This window comes from Cryptomeria japonica, chromosome 6 (genome assembly GCF_030272615.1).
Source record: "Cryptomeria japonica chromosome 6, Sugi_1.0, whole genome shotgun sequence".
NCBI lineage: Eukaryota > Viridiplantae > Streptophyta > Pinopsida > Cupressales > Cupressaceae > Cryptomeria > Cryptomeria japonica.
In genome coordinates, this window is record NC_081410.1 from 513,231,618 (window position 1) to 513,254,121 (window position 22,504).

Below are 22,504 nucleotides of genomic sequence, written 5' to 3' on the forward strand. Positions count from 1 at the left end.
TGTTGCTGCAACACTGAATTGTACCAACATTGCATGGATCAAACAATTGTTGGAAGGTATAAATGAGAAATTTACTGAGCCAGTAACTATATTCTGTGACAATACTAGTGCCATTAATATTTCGTAGAACCCTGTTATGCACTCTAAGACAAAGCACATATCTATCAAATATCATTATCTTAGAGAAGAAGCTCATGAAAAGAAAGTGGTGTTGGAATATGTTAACACAAAGGAACAAATAGCTGATATCTGCACCAAGCCACTACCAAAGGACACTTTTGAATATCTTAGAAGTAAGTTAGGGGTCCTACCCCTATCTCTTACTCACTGACCGAGTTCGGTGAAAGCATCACTTCAATGAATCTATTGAATATCCTTTAGGGAGATGATGCTGGAGTGATACACTTTAAGAATGCTTTTCTGAAAGTGTACTGGAACAATATTGAGATAATACAGACAATGATACAGGGGACAGGAATTGTAAACAAATGCTCTGACCAAGACTCAGTTGATACACAATAGCAGGGAATAACTTCTTATAGAAACAACTTATGTTTTAGTTCTTTTCTTTTTGGCATTATTGTCAAAGGGGGAGAAGACTACCCAAGGGGGAGAAGACCTAACCAAGGGGGAGAAGACTAAAGGAGGAGAAGACCTGAGAAGATTGAGAGAAAACCAGAAGAGAAGTCTCATGTATGGGGGAGAGCATTTTAGCATTTCAGAATCACAGCCATCCGAATTCTTAATGGTCAAATCAATTGGTTTTGCCATCAATGCCAAAGGGGGAGATTGTTGGCAATATAACAAGGATATTGAGAAGGTTGTTGATGAGTATGGACATAACTGATTAAAGATGTTTTACTGTCTTGATATTATTTTGTCATTGATGTCAAGAAATTGATTTTCTAATTCAGTATGATGTTGCCATATCTTAAGAAATATGATATGAAGATTATAAAGAAGTCGGTAAAGACACAAGAAAGAATATGATGAATAAAGGGATAAGTTATTCAATAGGCAACTCTACTGAGTCAGACAATGATGAGATATTGATGTTTTAGATTGTTTTAACATCATACATATGCTGTAAAATGTAAAGGTTAATACTACACTATGTTATCAGGCAAGGAATCTAGTTGGTAAACCCTAAGGAACCTAGTCAGTAAACCCTAAGGTTATCGCAGTCGGTTAATGAAGATAGAATGTCTACCAAGTAAAGTTTAGTATTCACCGCGTTGTAACCAAGCTATAACAAAATGCATTAAATGTTTACATGTGATATTTAATGAAAGAAGCTGATGAGCTGGAGCAGATCAATGATTGGCAAGCTGTGGAAGAAGTTTGTTAACAAATCTAAGGCAATAGAAAGTCAGCAAGAAGATCTACAGCTTAGATTGAACCGCACTACCCTAACATGAGTTCCAAGATGATTGTGCAAGTTCTGAGGCAGGGTCAAACATTTTTCAGATCATAAGATACAATGAACCTAGACAAGATTAAAGATCTGATGGATATGATTGATCATGGGAAATGTGATGAAGGAGATTAAGTGGTTAGATGATTGTTTATAAATAGGAAACTATTGATAAACAATGTATGCAGGCAAGTGTAAGCACAGGGATTCTACATAGTGATCACCGAGCACAGAAGCTTGAAGACCTGTTAGGATAATAGAGTATTGATGCCCAACAGATAGACAAGATTAGTTCTATGTCTAGATTGTGTTGAACAAATAAGAATCTGCATTAGCATTTTAGATGTAAAGTTGCAGATAGATTGTATTACTGTTAGCTTGTAGAAGTAACAAGAAATCTCTTAACCGAGTGGACTTAACAGTCTTATAAGTAAATCCTCTAACAAGGTGACATTCTAAATGAGTGTTTGAAATCCTTTGACAAGGTCACTTCTTACAAAGTGAAGATCCTAATAGATCTGAGGGAAATCCCTTAACTGGGTCACATCTAGCAATGTGTTTTGTAATCTTTAACAAGATTGGCTTTTAACTAAGCATACTCTAGAAGAGTATATTTCTTAGTGGGTCCGAAATCCCATAGTGGTTTTTCCCTATTTGGATTTCCACATTAAATCTAGTGTTATAAGGTTTATATTGTTCATATGCTTTTGAGTTTGCATGTTTGACAGTTTTTGTTCTATGACTGATATATGTTATCGAGGTTGAATCTGATGTTTTTATGGATGAATAAGTTTGTATGATTCACCCCCCCGTCTCATCTTGTTGGCTATTGGATCTGTACTTATATTAAGTATCAGAACTATCATGTATAAGGGTTTGCCTAAATCAAACCCCAATTTTGGTGTTTCCACCACCACAAACAATTAGATAGATAGATTGGATAAAGAGATAAATGTAATACAAGCTAACCCTTCTTAATGCAGGAAAACCCCTACTACATGAGATACAAGATAAATGATAAATGCAATAGCAACAAGCCTGGCTTAATGTGGGGAAACCCCTATTGTGATAGACATAAGATAAAATGATAAATGATAGATTGAATGCACCTAGATAATAGATATATTTAGAAATACAACAATGCAAGACACATAGTGTTGTAGGATAATAAATCATAGAGAAGACAAAGTATTCAAGAAAAACCCCTCTCTTGAGATAAGAGTGTAATGAAGCTTGAGATGATGATGTTGTTGCAAAATAACTACCAAATATTCACAATAATAGCCAAGAGCTTGAGAGCCAACAAAATGACAAAGAATGATCTTTTTAGAGTCTTCTTTTCAAGAGTATCAAGAGAACGTAGAGAGTCTAGAAGGACAAAATGAGCAAGGAAACAAGCCTTTAATGCAATGAATAGGCACACAAAGCCATTATAGATGAGTTCAAGCGAAGGGGCACACATCCAAAAATGTCTAACGTGGGATATGCAATTTTGATCTAAGAATTTAATGGGACATTAGCACAACATGCAAATGTTTGTGCGATGTGATACCATCCTCACCAAAATTGTCCCAAATGAGGCTTTGGGGTGATTGGAGGCACTTTGTCTTTTCAACTCGTGATGTCAAAATAATGAGATCTTGATGATGAGGCTTGTCATAAATGCATCAGGCATAATGAGTAAGTTGTTAGTATTAACCAGTGACTGAGAGGGGGGTGAATCAATCAAAAAAGTTTATACACAATTCAAACTTTCAAACTAATTGATTTGCAGCTATCCTTCCAAATTAACTTAAACATTGCATTAATCATGAAAGTAAATATCAACAAAGAAAATATATTTGCATGCACAAATAAACATCACACAACACTAGCAATTATATGTGGAAATGCTCGATTAGAGGGAGGAAACCATGGTGGGGATAACCCACAATCTCTTTTACTGCAGAGAAAAATAGTGACCTATTAAATGCTTACAACTAGTTCTTTCTAAGAACATCACCCTATTAGAAGTGACTAGTTTCTGATTAAGAATACCTTTGAACCAATCGGTGTCGGCTACACCGATTCATACCACCATCTACTTCACTCTTTTTTTTCTCCCCCTACTAACATTCACACAGATCTTTTCACATTGACAACAACACAATCAGAATGAATGATGTGTATATATTTGTTGATGGAGGAAATGGATTTGAACACAAGATTCATTCTTCCAACATCCAACAATGAAGTTTTTCCTGTCGAAAACACACATGCAACTTAAAATCTAAACTAAGAACACACATGCATGTTACATAATCCACTCCATTACACTCCTTAAACCAAGATCTTATGTAGATAATATTGCTCTCAGAGGCACACACAAGAAGTTATGGTTTTTTGGAGATTCAAGATGATTGATGCAAAGGAAGCTAAAGAAAATGAAATGCCAAGATACTAAAGAATACAAACTGACATAAGTTCGACGCATAAAGATGAGATGCCCAAATAAGAGAGAGGGGCTTGTTGAAATAGAATTTCTCCGAGCAAGTTCATGTTGTGGGATGAATGTGGGATAATGCAAGATGAGTGGTAAATGGGAAATGGTAAGTGGGAAATGGTAAGTGGTAGGAGGGGATATTTAAGGGTTTTATTAAATAAATAGAGAAATGTATATAAGGTGAATGCATGAAGGTGTATGCATGATATAATGTTTTATTTAATAAATTTAATGGATAAATGGTAATATATTAATAATAATATAATAAAATATGAAAATTATGAATAATGAATTATGGAGAAATAATAGTGTAATAATTACTCACCCGATGTTCAGAGAAATTTGAAATTAAATGCAGACAAATTAATGGAAATTTTTATGTGTCTACATTTTGCCCCTCTTTGAGACAATGCAGCATGTCGCGCTGTTTCAAAGAAAATGATCAACTGATATATGCCCCAGAGGTGTCTTGGTAAGGGTGATGATTGATTGGTTATGCCCCCTCAAGAGATTGATCAAACAAATTGATGGAGATTGGTCTCTCGATAGATTGTGGGAGAGAAAGATTGGATGATTGATATTGCGCAAGTAATTAGATTGAGATGTACATTTGATGGAAATGCACAGTTGATGAGGCGTAACTGAACAATTGATGGAAATGAACAGTATAGCCAAGTTGATAAGCTGATTAAGCTGATTGAGCTGATTAAGGTGATAGGGATTGATGCTAGCGCAAGATAAGGTGATCCAATGATTGATTGATTGATTGACTCTAGGGGCATTGAGATTGCACAAAGCAAGTTGGTTGAAAAAGAGATTAAAGATTCAAAGACATGCATTAGTTGGATAAAGTGTTTGATCGATCTCACTGCAATAAGAAGAATGAAGAAGATGATGAAAGAAATGATGAAAAAGATAGATGAAAAGGAGGATGAGAAGAGAAAAGTGATGATTATGATGAATGATGAGAAAGAGGATATGAAAGGTGATGAGAATTCTTGTGCTTTTTAAGTGCTTGTATCATCATCGAGCTTATTATTGCAAAAGGCAAAAAATCATTTGGACATAAATTAGATCCAAATAAATCAGTCACACCAATTGCAAGAAAGAAAACATATCAGACAGTAAAGGAATGCCTTAGTGTGTATCAGACCAATATGTCCTCAATGATATTAAGTGATCATGTCCTAAGACATGTCGTCATATTCCTAAGGAACATCCCGCAAGCAACAAACAAGTGAACATGCCCCATCCTTGCCTTTCTAGTCAAAGACATCCTGGAAAAGCTAAAAGACATGTCACCAAAAAGGAAAATCAGAAACAACCAAGAGAAAATAAGCAAACAATGTGTTTCATGTTGAATGATTTTATTTTTTTTCATAGTTGATGGGTTTGGGTGTATAAGTTGATCAAATGTTGTTCTATTTGCTCAATTTAAGTGTCGTCCTGTCATGAGTCTGTTGAAGTTCCAAAGTTGCATGTTTTCAGGACATTTTATGATTTTAAAGATTTTTTCAGGACATTTTATGATTTTTTAGATTTTTTCAGGACATTTTATGATTTTTAAGATTTTTTCAATACATTTTATGATTTTTAAGATTTTTTCAGTACATTTTATGATTTTTAAGATTTTTTCAGTACATTTTATGATTTTTAAGATTTTTTCAGGATATTTTTATGATTTTTAAGATTTTTTCAGGACATTTTTATGATTTTTAAGATTTTTTCAGGACATTTAATTATTTTTATGATTTTTTCAAGACAATTTTTTATTTTTATGATTTTTTCAAGACATTTTTTTTATTTTTATGATTTTTTCAAGACATTTTATGATTTTTATGATTTTTTCATGTTTGCCCCTTGTGTCTAGCAAGGTAAAAGGGATTTTGAGTGGATGAATGAATTAATAGGACATGAATGGATAAGCTAATGATGGAGAAAGCTTATGTGATTGTCAAGGATTATCATAGAATAGGGTAGCACATTAATCCAAGCTCAAGGACTAGATAGAGCAATATAAAGCAAGGGTATGGTGTAACTAATGTCACATGGTCCAAAGAAATGACCATGTCAAGAGGTTTGTTACATTTTATGTCCTTAGTTTGGATCAAGATCAAGGGATAGATTTGGCTAGGAGGTAGATAGGATATGCAATTCGAAGGGTGATAATGAAGGATAGGGATCAAGTACAATAAATATGACACACAAAGCCTGTAAAGGTCCTTAACCTTGTTAAGATCAAAGGTGGAAAAAGGGATATGGGTGGATATAGAGTGAATAAGGGATAATGGAGGATGGGGGATAATAGATGGATGCACACATATGTAACTTGCCCCCTATGAATAGTGCAAGAAGATAATGGATTACGCACGACACCTGTTTGCCAGGTTTTCATCATGGTACTTACCCAAGGTGCCTGTTTGCCAGGTTTTCACCAGTGGATGAATTTTTTTTCTCTTTACTTTTTTCTGATTTTTCACTTTTTTTTCTTTTCTTTTTTTTTTTTCTTTTTCTCTTTTTTTTCATTTTTTCTTTTTTCTTTCTTTCATGTTTTTTTTTTTGACTTTTTTGAACTTTTGAAAAATAATGGATACATGATAGGAGATATGACTCAGGAATCAAGTTGAGTACCCTTGAAAGATGTTCTATAACAATCCATGGCTATTGAAGGTATGCTCAAAGATGTCAATAGGATGATGGTAAAGGGAGATGAAATGGATGATAAGATGGAAAGGTTATACCGATTTATGCAAAGGATTGGATAAGAGGGATGTAAGGATATAACATAGGTGTTGGATAATGGATGGGATGTTGGAAGAATTGTGCATGGCTAGATGGAAATGCTGGCAAGATCAACATTGGCATGCACCTTGAGGGGTGGTAGGCTAGTGGAGGAATAGTGGATTTCACAGTTTGTGATTTTGATGGAAAGGCTGAGGTGGATTTTAGAACACAAGGAGCCAAAATGGATGTAGGAGGTGAAATAGGTTTTAGGATAGTGGATGCGGGAGAAGCTGGGGTAGCAAACTTGAATGCCAATTTTGATTTTTCTTTAGTGTGCAAGTCTTGTAAGAGTGACTTGGGAATCCACATGGTTCTTAAATTTTCATTCTTTTGTGATACTTTAGAATGCATTTCCTCAATGTAAGACTTGGGAAGCCATACACATTTTGAATTTTCTTCTTTCTTTGTGGGCCTTTGTGGCCTTTTGAAAATTTCTTTCTTTTGTAGTGTCTTGGAATGCATTGCTTCTATAAGCACCTTAGGAACCCATATGGTTTTTGAAATTTCTTTCTTTTTCTCAATGGGCCTTTGTGGCCTTTTGTATATCTATTTTTCTTTTTGGATCACATTTTTATTTGTTTTTACATGTCAATTAGATGGGACATGTTGATCCTTAAATGCATGTGGATTGTTTGACTCATGACTTGTATGCTTGGCATCCAAATTGCTTGGAGAAGGAAAAAAATGTGTAGATGGATAGGAATGATATGAAGGTATTTTGGATGGATGGAAGGTGCTCAAAGATGTCTGCCTTTGTTGATCCTGCATAAGGGATGGAGGGATATAGGGACCTAAAATAGATGGAAGGGGTGAAGGGGAAGGCATGTATTTGGATTTAACTAGAGAAATGTAGGATTTATGAAGGATACGGACATCTTGAGAGTGAGCAATGTAGCCATTATAATCAAGATTTTGTTTTATATCAGGGGGTTCTAATATAACTTGTTCATTGATGTCTAACCCTTTTCTTTGATAATGCATGATTTGGAAGATCTTTTTAACAAAGGGTTTCTTCTTACTTTTGATGCTACAGGCAAGTCCATTTTGAGGTGGAAGTGGCTTGCAAGGGATGATAGGATCATGAGAGGGCTTTATGGGCATGATGGAATATTGAGGCAAACATGGAGAATTATGACAAAGGAATAACAAGATACTTTGATCTTGACATGGAAGAGGACCATTGGATAAAGTAGGAAGGGTGTTTGACTCTTCATTTTGAATAGGATCATTTGAAAAGGTGGAAGAGGCATCATGATCTTGCTTAGGAAGTGGATTAGGAATGGGTTTTGGAAGGATGCTTTTCTCTTGAGATGGAAGGGGATCATCTTGGAAGAAATGGAAAGGTATAAGGGGATCATCATGGGATTATAAGGAGGTAGGATCTTTTTTAACCATTGGATGGGATTGGAGAGTTTTGGTGTCTTGATCCTGATTTATGATAGGACTTGTTTCTTCATTCTTCAGATTATTCTCTTGACATGGAACCACTTCTAAGGAAGGGTTAGTGTTTTCGATATGCATGAGGGATTCTTGGAAGGTGTTCATGTTTTTGCATGATGGGGAAGAATTTTGGATGGGGCCTTCTAGAGTGGGTATGATTGGAATTAGAGTGCATGATGGCATAGGATCTAAGACATCTGAATCGTATAAAGGATTTGTATAAAAGAATGGATTAGCTTGGATTTGTATTGTGGATAGATCTTGAGGGTCAACACGAGAAGTTTCACCATTAGGTTCATTGTTTGAAGGAGATGGTATGGATTGTTGTTGAGAAATTTTAGTAGATGAAGGCATTGGGGAAGAGATGGAGGCCACATATGGAGCCTTGCTAGACATAGGTGTATTATTTTGATCATGCTTAGGAGCAGTACCTTGTTTCTCTATAGATGAGTCATTAGGATCTTCAATTTCAATGATACCATTATCAAGAAGGTCTTGAATCTTATGTTTTAATTCCATGCAATCCGAAGTCTTATGTTTGTTATGTCTATGATATGCACAATAATTACTCAAAAATTCACATCCCCGTGTGGTCTTGTTAGGCAATATGATAAGATTGTTCTCAAGAAGCTCTTTCAAAGCTGACTCAATAGATTGTGCCAAAGGTATAAATTATCTATTTGAGGGATATTTTGAAGAAATGTCTTGTTGTCTTGATGGAGGACTCATGTGATCTTTCTTGAGATTTGACTTTTGATTTTCAATTATTTGTTGTTCCACCTTATATAGTCGTTTTAGCATTCCTTGAAGTTTGTCACTGTTGATATCATGAATTTGTTTCTCAAAAGGGGTCATTGATTCATTTTGTTGAACTTGAATGTCATACATTTCTCTCTTGAGATGTTGAATTTGTTGGGCCAAGGTAGCCATAGATATTTATGATAGTTTTGATATTTGACCTAGGACAATGTATGAAACTCTAGGTATGATGCAAACCCTAAAGTGCAAAGGGGGAACTATATGATATGAGCGAGATTAGGATGTGATAAGGATTAATGAAAAAATGTAATCTATGTGACATGATTAAGATGGGAATGTGCTAAAGAGTTGATGCAAAATGTGATCTATATGATAGGAAAGTGATGTGCAACTAAACCCTTAATGAGATATGAGGATGTTTGATGAAAGGACTAAGGATACTCTAGGTCTGAAAATATTTGCAATGTGAGGTTTGGCTTGTGCTATGATGAAGAGACACAAGGATAAGTGATCAAAGAGAGAGCATGCTATGATAGGAGATGATGAACTCCAAGCAGAATACCAACTCAAAGAAACTGATAGATTCCCTAACTCAAGGAAGATGCACCTCAAGTGATAAGGGGGATTGATGATCAAAAGTTGATGTCAGACCTAAGATGAGAAATCCTAAGTGGAAGCAATATTTTTGGTTTTGTTTTTGGATTTTTGATTTTTTTTTAATTTTGGTATGCAAATAATAATGAAATGCTAGGACCAATGATGAAATGACCTAAGGAACTTGTGCAAGGTTTAAGGTTATGTCCTAAAGGAATGATGGAAGGCTATGCAAAGATTATGGGTATGATCTAAGGGGGATATGCAAAGACTAGGTATGATTAAATAAAATATGCAAGGATGAAAGGTGCAACTAGGTGAAGACTATGCAAGGATCTAAAAGGGTATGGCAAACTAGAATGATGTGACTATGTGAGGACCTAAAAGATCAGAACTTCAAAAGTGATGTCTCAAGAGATTTGAAATGATTGTTTTGGGATCACAAGTTCAACGTTTCAAGGATAATGTTGTTTTACAATGTGGATGGATGCTTCAAAGCTTAGACCAAGGTTTTTCTAAAGTGTTTCAATTTTAAGTGTGGTGTTGATTGTGAAATGTTCTTGTTTGTTTGTGCACACATTCAGAAAACATGGCAGACAAAATGTTTGTTTGATTTTGCAAGAAAAATACATTCAAGCACAATCCTAAGGCTGGCCAGGACAATAGTTGTTGAATCTCACTTGGGGGGTTACTCTGAGCTACGCAATTTAGAGCGGATACTTAGATGCTTGACCCCACTAGCTCCACCCTTGGCACTCACTTCTCCAGGGCAGCCAAGCATCAGTCCCCACGAAAACTCCCCGTGGTGAACTTTGTATCTCTACTAAGAACCATAAGAAGGTGAGCCGCTTCAGAGGTCTGACCTCCTGCGTCAACAACTAGAAGGTTTTTGGCTTCTAACACAAAAGGTGTCTAGTAAGGGCATCCATTCGAGTGGCCATACATGTGGCGGCGTATGCTCCATTAAGGGTGTGCCAATTGTAGATGGAGGAAATGGATTTGAACACAAGATTCAATCTTCCAACATCCAACAATGAAGTTTTTCCTGTCAAAAACACGCATGCAACTTAAAATCTAAACTAAGAACAAACATGCATGTTACATAATCCACTCCATTGTACTCCTTAAACCAAGATCTTCTATAGATAATATTGCTCTCAAAAGCACACACAAGAAGTTATGGTTTTTTGGAGATTCAAGATGATTGATGCAAAGGAAGCTAAAGAAAATGAAATGCCAAGATACTAAAGAATACAAACTGACATAAGTTCGACGCATAAAGATGAGATGCCCAAATAAGAGAGAGGGGCTTGTTTAAATAGAATTTCTCTGGGCGAGTTCATGTTGTGGGATGAATGTGGGATAATGCAAGATTTGTGATAAATGGGAAATGGTAAGTGGGAAATGGTAAGTGGTAGGAGGGGATATTTAAGGGTTTTTTTAAATAAATAGAGAAATGTATATAAGGTGAATGCATGAAGGTTTATGCATGATATAATGTTTTATTTAATAAATTTAATGGATAAATGGTAATATATTAATAATAATATAATAAAATGTGAAAATTATGAATAATGAATTATGGAGAAATAATAGTGTAATAATTACTCACCCGATGTTCAGAGAAATTTGAAATTAAATGCAGACAAATTAATGGAAATTTTTATGTGTCTACAATATTAACTTTTAATTCTTGTGCCAACTTTCCCTCCAAAAATTAGATTCAAAAATCTATTATCGTGCCTCAAATTACTCTCCAAAAATCATTACAGGAATATCAGCCAAGATAGTCATTCATGCTGATAAGCTCGCTAGTTGAAAAGGGAAGACTGTCAGTTCAACTGGTGGTTATCTATATGATTCTAAGTCTATCTATTGACACTCCTATATTGCCGATTGTCGCCTATGTACTAGTCCAATTCTACCTAACTGGTCACCTCCTTGATATTGATCTACTCACTGCTTAGCCAGTTACCTCTTGTATACTAGTCTACTAATTGCTTAGTCGGTTAACCCCTATATACCGGTCTAATCACTTCTTATCTGATTAACCCCTGTATACCAGTCTACTCACTGCTGATAGGAATAAGGACTCTTGTTCTTCACTAATTACCATTTACTTCTTTAGTGATGGACTATGGAGACTTAGAAGATGATGTTGCTAGCAATGACAACCATTTCACCGGTCATACAAGATGCATCATAATGCCAACAAAGTTCCCCTTTGGCATTGGTGGAAAATACTGCAAAGTAGTCATGTATGTGTCAGTTATAACCCCTATTTCATCTACCTCATGTATATATACAAACTCCCCCTTTTCACATCAATGGCAAAGAATATACAAAAGGATTCATCAAAGTAAAGAAAAAATGTATTTGAAATTTTCCTTAGCAGCTTGCAAAGAGGATTTCCATGAAGGCTTCACCTATTTCATGGTGTTGAAGTGTCCATGCAAAATTGTAACAAAATCCTTGATTTCATCTATTGTCTTACAATCGGGTGCACTTATGATGCTTTTTGTTTCTGTGACATTCCTTTGCATGAAATCAATGATTGATGCAAGGTAGCATTGTAGCTCTAACAGATTAAGAGCTCATTTATCCTCTTCCTCTTTTAACTTTTTGATTTTATTAGTTAACTATTTGACCTTTCCACTAAAGGTCGTTGCAAAGCTTGTAAGAGGATCAAAAGAACTTATAAGATCTTGGATTTCCCTTTGATTCTGAGCTCTTTTATCTCCAATATCTTTAATTAAATTAGTGAAGCTTGATGACTTAACCAATAATTGGCCAACTTCTTGTAATATAGATTTGACCTCTTCAGTGCTAGTAGAGAGAGAAACTTTGCCAACTAATATATGTTCCATTAATATCTCACCTCTCTTTGTTTCATACTGTCTAACTCCAACCTTCTCCAGATCAGTTGCCTCTGAACCAATTTCTTTGAAAAGAGTGCCAAACTAATCAATCATGGGTGCATTATCATCAACAACAATGTCAGGAATGAGATCAAACAAAATGATTTTTGTAGTATAAAGAATTTTTGTCTTCTTTTTATTTGCTCTAAGTTTTGCCTTTTCAGCTTGAAGTTTCAATTTTTTCAGAAACTTTCATTAATTGTTTGGGGTTCATCTTCTTAATGTCGATTAGAGAGTCTTCCTCTTCTTCCTCCTCCATTTCTTCTTCCTTTTCTTCATCCTTAATCTCAAAGCTAGTTGCGGTGGTAAGTTTAGCTTTCTTCTTTTCACTTTACTTTTCTAAATCTAACTTCCTCTTTACCGGAGGAGTATCTACCACTTTTTTCTTAACATCTTTAGGTTGACTAGATGAAGAATCCTCTTTCTTCTTGTGCTATTATTATTCCTTGGTCTCCTATGTTTCCATCATCTCTTCTTCCTTCTTTTCTACTTCCTTCTGTTTTTCTTCCTTCTTTTCTACTTCCTTCTATTTTTCTTCCTTCTCCTTGGTTTCCTACTTCTCCTATTCTTCAACAGATGGTATTGATGAATTTATCACCTTTGGATTTCCTTCCTCTATACCTTTTTCTTTCCCTTTGTCAAAGGTACCTGCACCTTGGTCCTATTTTGTTCCCTTTTCTATTTCTTCTTTAGCTTCCTTTTCATGGCTCAAGATTATTTTTCATAGGGCAACACCCTCATAATGAACACCTTGGACATCTCCTATGGCCACTCTCCCTATCTTGTTCCTTATTCTAAAGCATTGAACACATGCTTCTGCCAATATAGATGCTTGATTATAATCAAGATCATATTGCACTTCCATGAGTACTTTTATCCTATGCTCTTTCTCAATAGCTAAAGCTATTTTCCATCTCCCTTCAATTTGATTTTGCAAGTCTGACGGAACTATTCCATATAGTTCACTGGGGGTTATGCATAACTTATGCATATTCCACATAAGTGCATCTTCAATTTTTATTTTGTCCTCCTCATTGCAGAGAGGATATTTTCTCCCAACACCAGATAGAACTCCAAACTTTTTGATCCCATGGAATAATTCATCAAAAATTGGATGTACATTTCTACCGCTTCTTCAGACTTCTTTTATTTCCACATTAGATTGGGTTTTAGTGTTATCATCCTCCTTTTCATCCTTCATGGGCTTCTTTTTATTCTTTGTGTTAACTAGCCCTTCACTCTTTTTCTTTCTTGTATACGTAACTCCTACCAATCCACCTTTACCTAGGGAAGATGCAGGAGTTTCTGAATCCTTTTCTTTTGTGTATGGTGTTGGCTTGCTGGATGCTGTACCCTTGGGTTTTTCCTTGGACATTTTCTTCTTTTCTCCTATTTGTTCTTTATCTTTGTTTGATTTGACCCTTGTTTGTTTACCAGTACCGGTGGAAGTGGTGGAATTGGATGCTCCACCTCCATACTTTTTGTCTAGGTTATCAATCATTTTACTTACTCTCTTTTGTATGATTGGCTCCTTAAGTTCCTATTTTATTTTGGAGCTTGCCTCCTCATAAGTTCCAAATTTCTTTGTTTTTTTATCTACCGGTTTAGATAGTAACATGTTTGCATACACTTTAGTAATATATATCTCAACCTCATAACCCATAGCAGTCACTCAAAAGGTTCTAGGTTGAACTTCTTGAATGATGCAACAAGCGGTCTCAACAAGAAACAAATGTTGTCCTTGTAATTGTGAACTATACTAGTTGGGATTCTCTCTCTTTTGTGCATTCTAATTTGGAATTCTTTAAAATATGCCCACATTGTTTCCCCAAACTTATCACCTAAATCCATAATCATTTCACCTATCTAAACCATGATAGGTTTATCCTCAGACCACACAACATTGCCCTTACTGGGAAGGAAATTTTGTACATAGAAGAATATACATACCGCTAATGAGCCATACTTGAATGATTGTTTCTTTTCCTTCTTTATTTGCTCCATGTTCACCAAAAATTAACTTTTGATCATCTCACAAATATCATATGTTGCATCCCCCTTGATGACTCGATAGGCTATATGTATAGCACCACTCGACACACTATTCATGTGGCTTGATTGATAGACCCTATAACCTAGCACTGGACAAGAAAACCTCACTTTTGTGTCCTCAATATGAGCGATTGTTATTGCTCTCCTATTACATCAGGATTGAGTCAATTGAGTGACTTTAGTGGATGATATTGTACTTAGGGTTGGTGTGTCACCATTTGTGCTAAACCCTATTACTCTTTGAATCACATCCTTTGTAATCTTGATCGGTGCTTCAGCTTTGAGCCATATAAATTAATCATGCACTCTGATTAATACATACCTAACCCAATCGACTTGAAATTGATCGAGAAAATCAACAACATTCGACAAACCATTGGTCTTAAGATGCAAATATTCTACCTTCAACAGATCATGATTACAAAACCCTTTGAATTCATTCTGAATAAATTTCTCTCCAAGTTCTTCAAGCTTGCAATGGATGAAGGAGCAAATATCTTCAACCAGTCACACACCGGAAGGCACACATGATAGGGCACCAATCATGTGGAACTCTCTAGCCTTCATAGGATGCAATTTGAACTTAGGTTTGTTACACAATTCAGATAACCAAAACACAGCTAAGAGGGGGGTTGAATCGGTTGTCACAGAGTACCAAAAGCATTAGAGATTTAAACTTTAATACTGGAAACCAAAATAATAATATCAGAATAACAGTTAATCTAATTAAGCATAAACAATAATCATAGAATAAAAACCATCCACACAACACCAAGATTTCTATGTGGATAACCCTGTAAAGGGAAAAGCCACAGTGGGAAGCCTACCCATAGTCTGATAATACTTTTGCAGTATGTATGTGAATTACAATGAAGGGGCTTGCACTTGCAAGAAGGCCAAAAACTTAGATCACACTGCTCATCACAAAAGGAATTTCACTGACTACATACAAATCTAGACTACAATCCGGAGAAGTGTTGAACTGCAAAAGATAGAATCTCTTATGCCTGAGTATAGTTCCAGTTAAGCTCAATACTAGAGGACTAAATCCTCTTATACAAACCCAATTTGATCTTCAATTATCGACCAATTACTCTTCCTAAATAATATTACATTCCTTGACCATGACCTCTTACAATAACTATGATGATCTACAACGAGATCTTACATCTTATTTATACAAACCCTCGACCATTAAAAATTAGGTTGGCTACCGCACAATAAACCAATTACATAACTACAAACCATGTCAGCCTTAGACTAAAACAAATAATATCCAACACATAAGACATCTTGGAAATACAATAATAGGTCCTATCCAAATGTTACATTAATGTCGGTCCATAACCTAGATCAACCAAGACCCAGTATAGGTGCACACACTTCAAAAATGATCTCCAAATGCCATATCTCAAACATGATCACCAAAAAAATCCTAAAACTATATCAGAAGTTGCACTAACACCAATTATGCAATGCATCAAAGATCTCCACCAAATGCTTTGTCGATGAAACGCTTGCCAAAACCATAAACCAATCTTCTAAGTAAGCAGGATAGCATCCAATCACCATACCAAAACCAACTGACCAAATATGAGTATGCTTATCATGAACAAGCCAATTCCATCACCAAATTATATCAGAGTGTATAGGATCATGCCAAATCCAAGTTAACTAGAAAGCACTCAACCTACTGAGACCAGAAGGGTGCCGATAAAGCATCCAAACAGCTAGTGTTGACATGAATGATTAAACATCAATGCAACACATAACCTTTTCCACCAAATGGCCAACAATCTCCCCCTTAGGAATTGATGGCAACGCTAGATGTGAAAAACATCTGAGTACCAAGAAATGCCAAACAAGTCTCCCCCTATGTAAGACAACCAACCATCTCCTGCATATATCTCTGAATATAAATATCCCCCCCCCTTTGAATAATATCTCTGTAAAGTTCTGAATTTACTTTTCACATCACTATCTCTCCCCCTTTGACATCAATGCCAAAAATCTGACAAAAATCTCAAAGAAAAAGCATAAGACTTTGAATCTCAAAGATGACTACTCCCTGAGCAATAGCATCCCAAATCAGTGCTGGAATGAATAGTATCTCTGATAATGCATGTTGTCTTGATGCCAAATTGCATCAATCAAGTCTTTGTCGGAGGGGCAGAAACCCCCAATCTGTCTCTCAGGTACTCAAATGATTCTTTAGATAAAGGTTTAATGAAAATATCTGCAATTTGTTCTGTAGTGTTCACATAAACTAGTTTAACTTCATTTTCTTCCACCTTCTCCTTCAAAAATTTAAACTTGATAGATATGTGCTTTGTTTTGGAATGAAATACTGGATTCTTTGATATATAAATAGTAACAGAGTTATCACAGTGAATAACTACTGGTGCATCACAATCCGTCTTTTATATCTTTCAACATTTGCTTCATCCATAAAACTTTTGTACAACTAGTAGCAACAACAACATACTTAGCTTCAATAGTAGATAAAGAAGTACATAACTATTTCTTTTTGATCCATGAAACCAACTTCTTTCCAAGAAAGAAATGTCCACCAGAAGTACTTTTCTGGTCATCAACATCTCCAACCCAATTAACATATGTATATGCACATAAAGTAAAGTTATCATTCTTAGGGTACCATAATCTATATTCTGATGTACCTTGCAAGTATCAAAAAATATTTTTCACGGCCAGCTCATAATTTTCTCTAGGATCACTCTAAAATATTGAAACAATAAAAACAACATTCATAATTTCATGCCTAGTTTGAGTCAAATAAAGTAGACCTCCAATCATAGGTTTGTATCTTGTAGGATTTATCAGTGCAGAAACATATTTCCTTGTTAATTTATTACTTGTAACCATAGGTGTACTTACCGGTTTAAAATCTCCCATACCAAATTTCTTCAACAATTCTTTATCATATTTAGTTTGACAGATAAAAATTCCTTTGGTAGTATGAGTAATCTACAAACCTAAAAAAAAATTCATCTCACCAATCATAGACATCTCAAATTATTTCTCTACATTCTTAGAAAATTCTATGCACAATTTATCTTCACCTCCAAAAGTAATATCATCAATAAATACTTCAACAATCACTATATGATCATTATTAATTTTGTAATATAAATTACTGTCAGCACTGCCCTTAGTAAAACCAAGCTTCAAAAGATATTTATCCAACCTTGCATACCAAGCTCTAGGTTCTTGTTTCAATCCATATAAAGCTTTCCTTAGCCTAAAAACCATATCAGTATCATTTGATAGTGAAAAACCATTAGGTTGCTTAATATTAAATTTCTCATCAAGGTCCCCATTCAAAAATGCATATTTAACATCCATCTAATAAACCTTGTAGTTTTTATAAGCAACATAGGCAATAAATAATTTTACAGTTTCAATGCTAGCTACCAGCGCAAAAGTTTCTCCATAATCAATTCCTCCCTTTTGAGAATATCCTTTACAAACCAATCTAGCCTTATTCCTTATAACTTGACCATCCTCATTCAATTTATTCCTATAAACCCATTTAGTTCCAATGAAATTTTTATTTTTAGACCGGGGAACCAAAGTCCATGTGTTATTTTTCTCAATCTAATCTAATTCTTCTTTCATAGATTTTAACCAAAATTCATCTTTACATGCGTCAATAACTGATATTGGTTCAACTTGTGAAATGAAACATACCTCATTAGTTTCTAGTCTTCTTCTTGTCATCAGTCCATTGCTCTTATCCCCAAAGATTTAATCTTCTGAATGTTTCAATCTCACATACCTACAAGTCTTCTAACTCTTTGTTCCTCTTCTCTGATCCTTAGTTACTCTAGAATTCTCTGATGTTTCCAGAGTAACTGGTTCAACTCTCTATTCTGGTAAAGGTGCTATCACTTCAGATATAATCATTTCCACTGTTGTTTCCTTCTCATAAACTCTAATTTGACTTTTTCTCAACTCATCTACTTTGACATTAACACTCTCCACAATTCTCTGTAATCTCTTGTTATAACATCTATATGCTTTTCTTTCACTAGAATAACCAAGAAATATGCCTTCATCACTTCTAGGATCAAATTTCCCAATAGTATTATCTCTCCTCATATAACATTTACTACCAAATTTTTTGAAATACTTAACTATAGGTGTATTGCCAAACCATAATTCATAAGGTGAATTTGTAAACCATTGTACTAACTGGTTCTCTCCATTAGATATGAGGTAGATTAACTTCTATCATCATTGTTCTAGCAACATGCAAGATAGTTTTGTTTTTGCTTTCCACAACTCCATTCTGCTGAGGTGTCCGAGGAGCATAAAATTGTCTTCTTATACCATGCTTGTCACAAAAGTTATTGAACTCAATGGATGTGAATTCTCCACCATGATCTAATCTTGAACATTTAATCTTCAATCTTGTCTCAATTTCCACTTTAGCCTTAAACATTTTAAACTTTTCAAATGCTTTAGATTTTTCTCTCAAGAAAGTAACCCACATCATTCTAGAATAATCATCAATTATTAGCATGAAATATCTATCACCATGAAAACTTTTAACTCTAGCAGGGCCACACAATCAATATGAATAAGATCAAGAACATCATTTGATTTATCTTGTATACTCATAAAAGAGGTTCTGACTTGTTTACCCATTTGACATTCTTTACATACCAAATTATAGGGCTTCATAATCTTAGATATATCTCTAACAGCCTTGGTTGAACTAATCTTTACAATGCAATCAAAATTTACTTGACACAACCTTTTATGCCATAACCAGCTCTCATCAATCTGTGTAATCAAACATGTCTTCTCACTGGAGTTCAAACAATATATGTTGCCTTTTGTCTATGCATTGGTTGCAATCTCCAAGCCAGATCTGTTAATGAGTTTGCATTTTCCATCCTTGAACTGTAATTGAAATCCCTTATCTACCAATTGTCCTACACTCAAAAGATTATACTTCAAACCTTCAACATAATAAACATTGTCAGTATTTTTATTACCATCCAATGATATAGTTCTTTTTTAGTTGATCATACATGCCTTTGTTGGTATTTTGGTAAGGTTTTTTCATTGATGTCAACACCTACTAAAACTCTGGTACTTTGGACAATCATCAACATTCATCGGCAAACAAGTGGCTTATGCACAATCACTGGTATATGGTACACCGATAGGATATAATGATCACCGACACTTGGAATGGCATGGAAAACACTTGGTTATGTTGAAGACATCATTTGGACACCTTGTCTTGGAGACTCGTTTATTGGTATATTAGTATTTGCATATTTGTTGTTATCGACAAATAGGTCCAAGTTATACACCAGCAGGTTAATCTTTTCTAGATCAACACAACATGCTATGGAGATGATTTATTATTGTTGTAAATGCATCAAGCTAACATGTTGAATCAGTTATTGCATAGGATATTGTTTTGTTTGTAAAATAATTTTATTGTAATATCTTCTAGAGATGACCTACTAAAATTGGTCTTAGGTTATGATATAAATGTAAGATCTTCTTTGTAAGATCGAATGTGGAATGCCAAGAAGAATTGTGAGAAGGTATATGCGAGAATAAGCAGAGCTATACATGTAGACATCATTTGATGGTGAAGCAAGGTTTTTGTGAAAGTATATCAAAACTACACCGGTACTGAATCCAAGATATGAAGATGCTATTTTGAGCAATACATCCTTATTGGATTTAACCATCCAATTGTAGTCAGTGTGACTCCTATTTTGTGTTTGAGCAGTGAGCTCTAGGTGCTTGGCCTTTCTGCATGTGTAGACCCTATTTGTATACACTTACTATCTGCAGTAGTATCATCTAATTGTGGGTAAGGTTTCCCACTGGGATTTTTCCCCTTACAGGGTTTCCACATACAAATATTGGTGTTATGTGTTGTGGATGACTTTTTCTTTTTATTTCATGCATTAATCTTTTCCGGTATTGCAATTATTTGTTAAAACTATCCACCAATACAAAAGACTAGTTCTCTTGTATTAAGAAGTAAGTTGGTTAAGTTATTTTTGACTTAAATTTATTAGATAACTGATTCACTGCCCCCTCTTAGTTGCCTCCGGGACCTAACAATTGGTATCAGAGCCTAGTCCTCTTTTGTAGAAGTTTAACAGATTGAGGAGATCTAATGTCTACTAACTATTTCAGGAAGGATAGTCCTAAACTTGATGGAACCAACTATGGCATATGGAAGACCAGGATGGAGACACATATAAATTGCATTGGAAAGGACATATGGGATGTTACAAAGAATGGCTATATTGCTCCTACTCAAAGTCATCCTAAACCACCTAACTTGACTAAAGATGAGGAAAATGATTGGAAAGCAAGAGAAGCACTTTTGAGCGCATTAACAAATCAGCAAATCATGGGATTATCAGATAAGTCTACTGTTAAAGCTATTTGGGATCATTTGGAAACATTGAATGAAGGAGATTCCACAATCAAAATTGCAAAACTTGAAAGCTTTCAGGTCAAGTATAAAAATCTAAAAATGGAAGAAGATGAAAGGATTTCTGCTTGTATGGAAAGAGTTAATGAAATTGTTTTGGGTATTAAATGTTGTGGAGGAACCTTAAGTGAGGATGAAATTGTTTCAAAATTTTTAAGAGGATAGCCACTGGCATATAAAATGAAAGTTTCTACTATAAATGAGTTAAGAACAATGCCTAATAGATCAGTAACTAGAGATACATTGATTGGAAAACTTTCAACCTTTGAAATTGGGGAATTCGGTCCTATTGCTACTATAAAAATAGATTTAGCCTTTAAAGCATCAACATCATCTGCACCATCATTTGACAAATCTGATTGGAAAGCCTTTTATGCAAGAGAACTTGAAGAAAGTAGGAAGGAAAATGAAGAACTTGAAGAACTTGAAGCACTTTTTGCAACGAAAATGTCTAAAGGTCCAGTTGGAAGTAAGTATGAAAGTAAAGTACCCTTTAAATGTTTTAACTGTAATAAGATTGGTCATATGGCTTCAAGATGCCCTGATAGACATGCTAGACTAAGAGAAGAAGCTAGAAGGACATACAAGCCTAACCCTGAATATCAAAGATATAGATTTAAGAAGAATAAAGATAAAACTTGTTATCTTGTTGATGAAGGTGTGACTGATGATTCTGATGAGGATCTAGGAGACAATGGATGGGTTTTTGTTGCTATAATAGAAGATCAATCGACACCTACGGTCCAACCATTAGAGCAGGCCTTGGCAGCTAAAATTGAAGTAAAGGATGAGTGGATCATTGATTCAGTATGCTCACATCATATGACAGGAGATAAAGGTAAATTCTTGAACTTTCAAGAATATAATGGAGGCTTAGTAAGATTTGGAGATGATAAAGCTTGTCTGATCAAAGGTGTAACGTCGTAAATTGTACGCACTTGCTAGGGTGGTACAATTTCACACCTAGTTTAACACCCACCTTGGTGTATTTTGCATTTTGCATTGCATTTCCCCTTTAGCACTTAATTAATCAAATTAATTAGGTCTAAGGTCTTATTTCATCATCTTCCACATCATAAAGTTGGGCCCTTTTCATTAAAGTGTGCCCCTTTCATTTTATTCTTCCAATACATCATTTAATCAAAAACCCTAATTAGGTCCTATTTTGAACTTGGGGGCCTGATTTCGGGGGTCAAAACATCTCGAAATCACCTGTAACTTCGGGATTCTCTCTAAAATCATCATATCCGACAGTCCTAAAAATTTGGTGAAAAGGTGTCGGGACCATGGCGCCCGGAGTGCAACATGGTCCCAGACATTTTTCCCGAAATTTTAGGAGCGCGATCCAATCATAAAATAAAGCTTAACCCCAAGAAATTGGTAGGATATTCAATCTCTAGGTCGGCCAAAAGATGAAATTAAGACCTAGGGTTTCATATATAAGAGCTCTCTTTCTTCATTTGAAAGGATCCGATTTTCATTTTCAGGAACCTCATATGCAGCAAAAGAGCAGATCATTGAAGACTTCAACAACATTCAACATCCTTCTATCAAGCATTTATCAA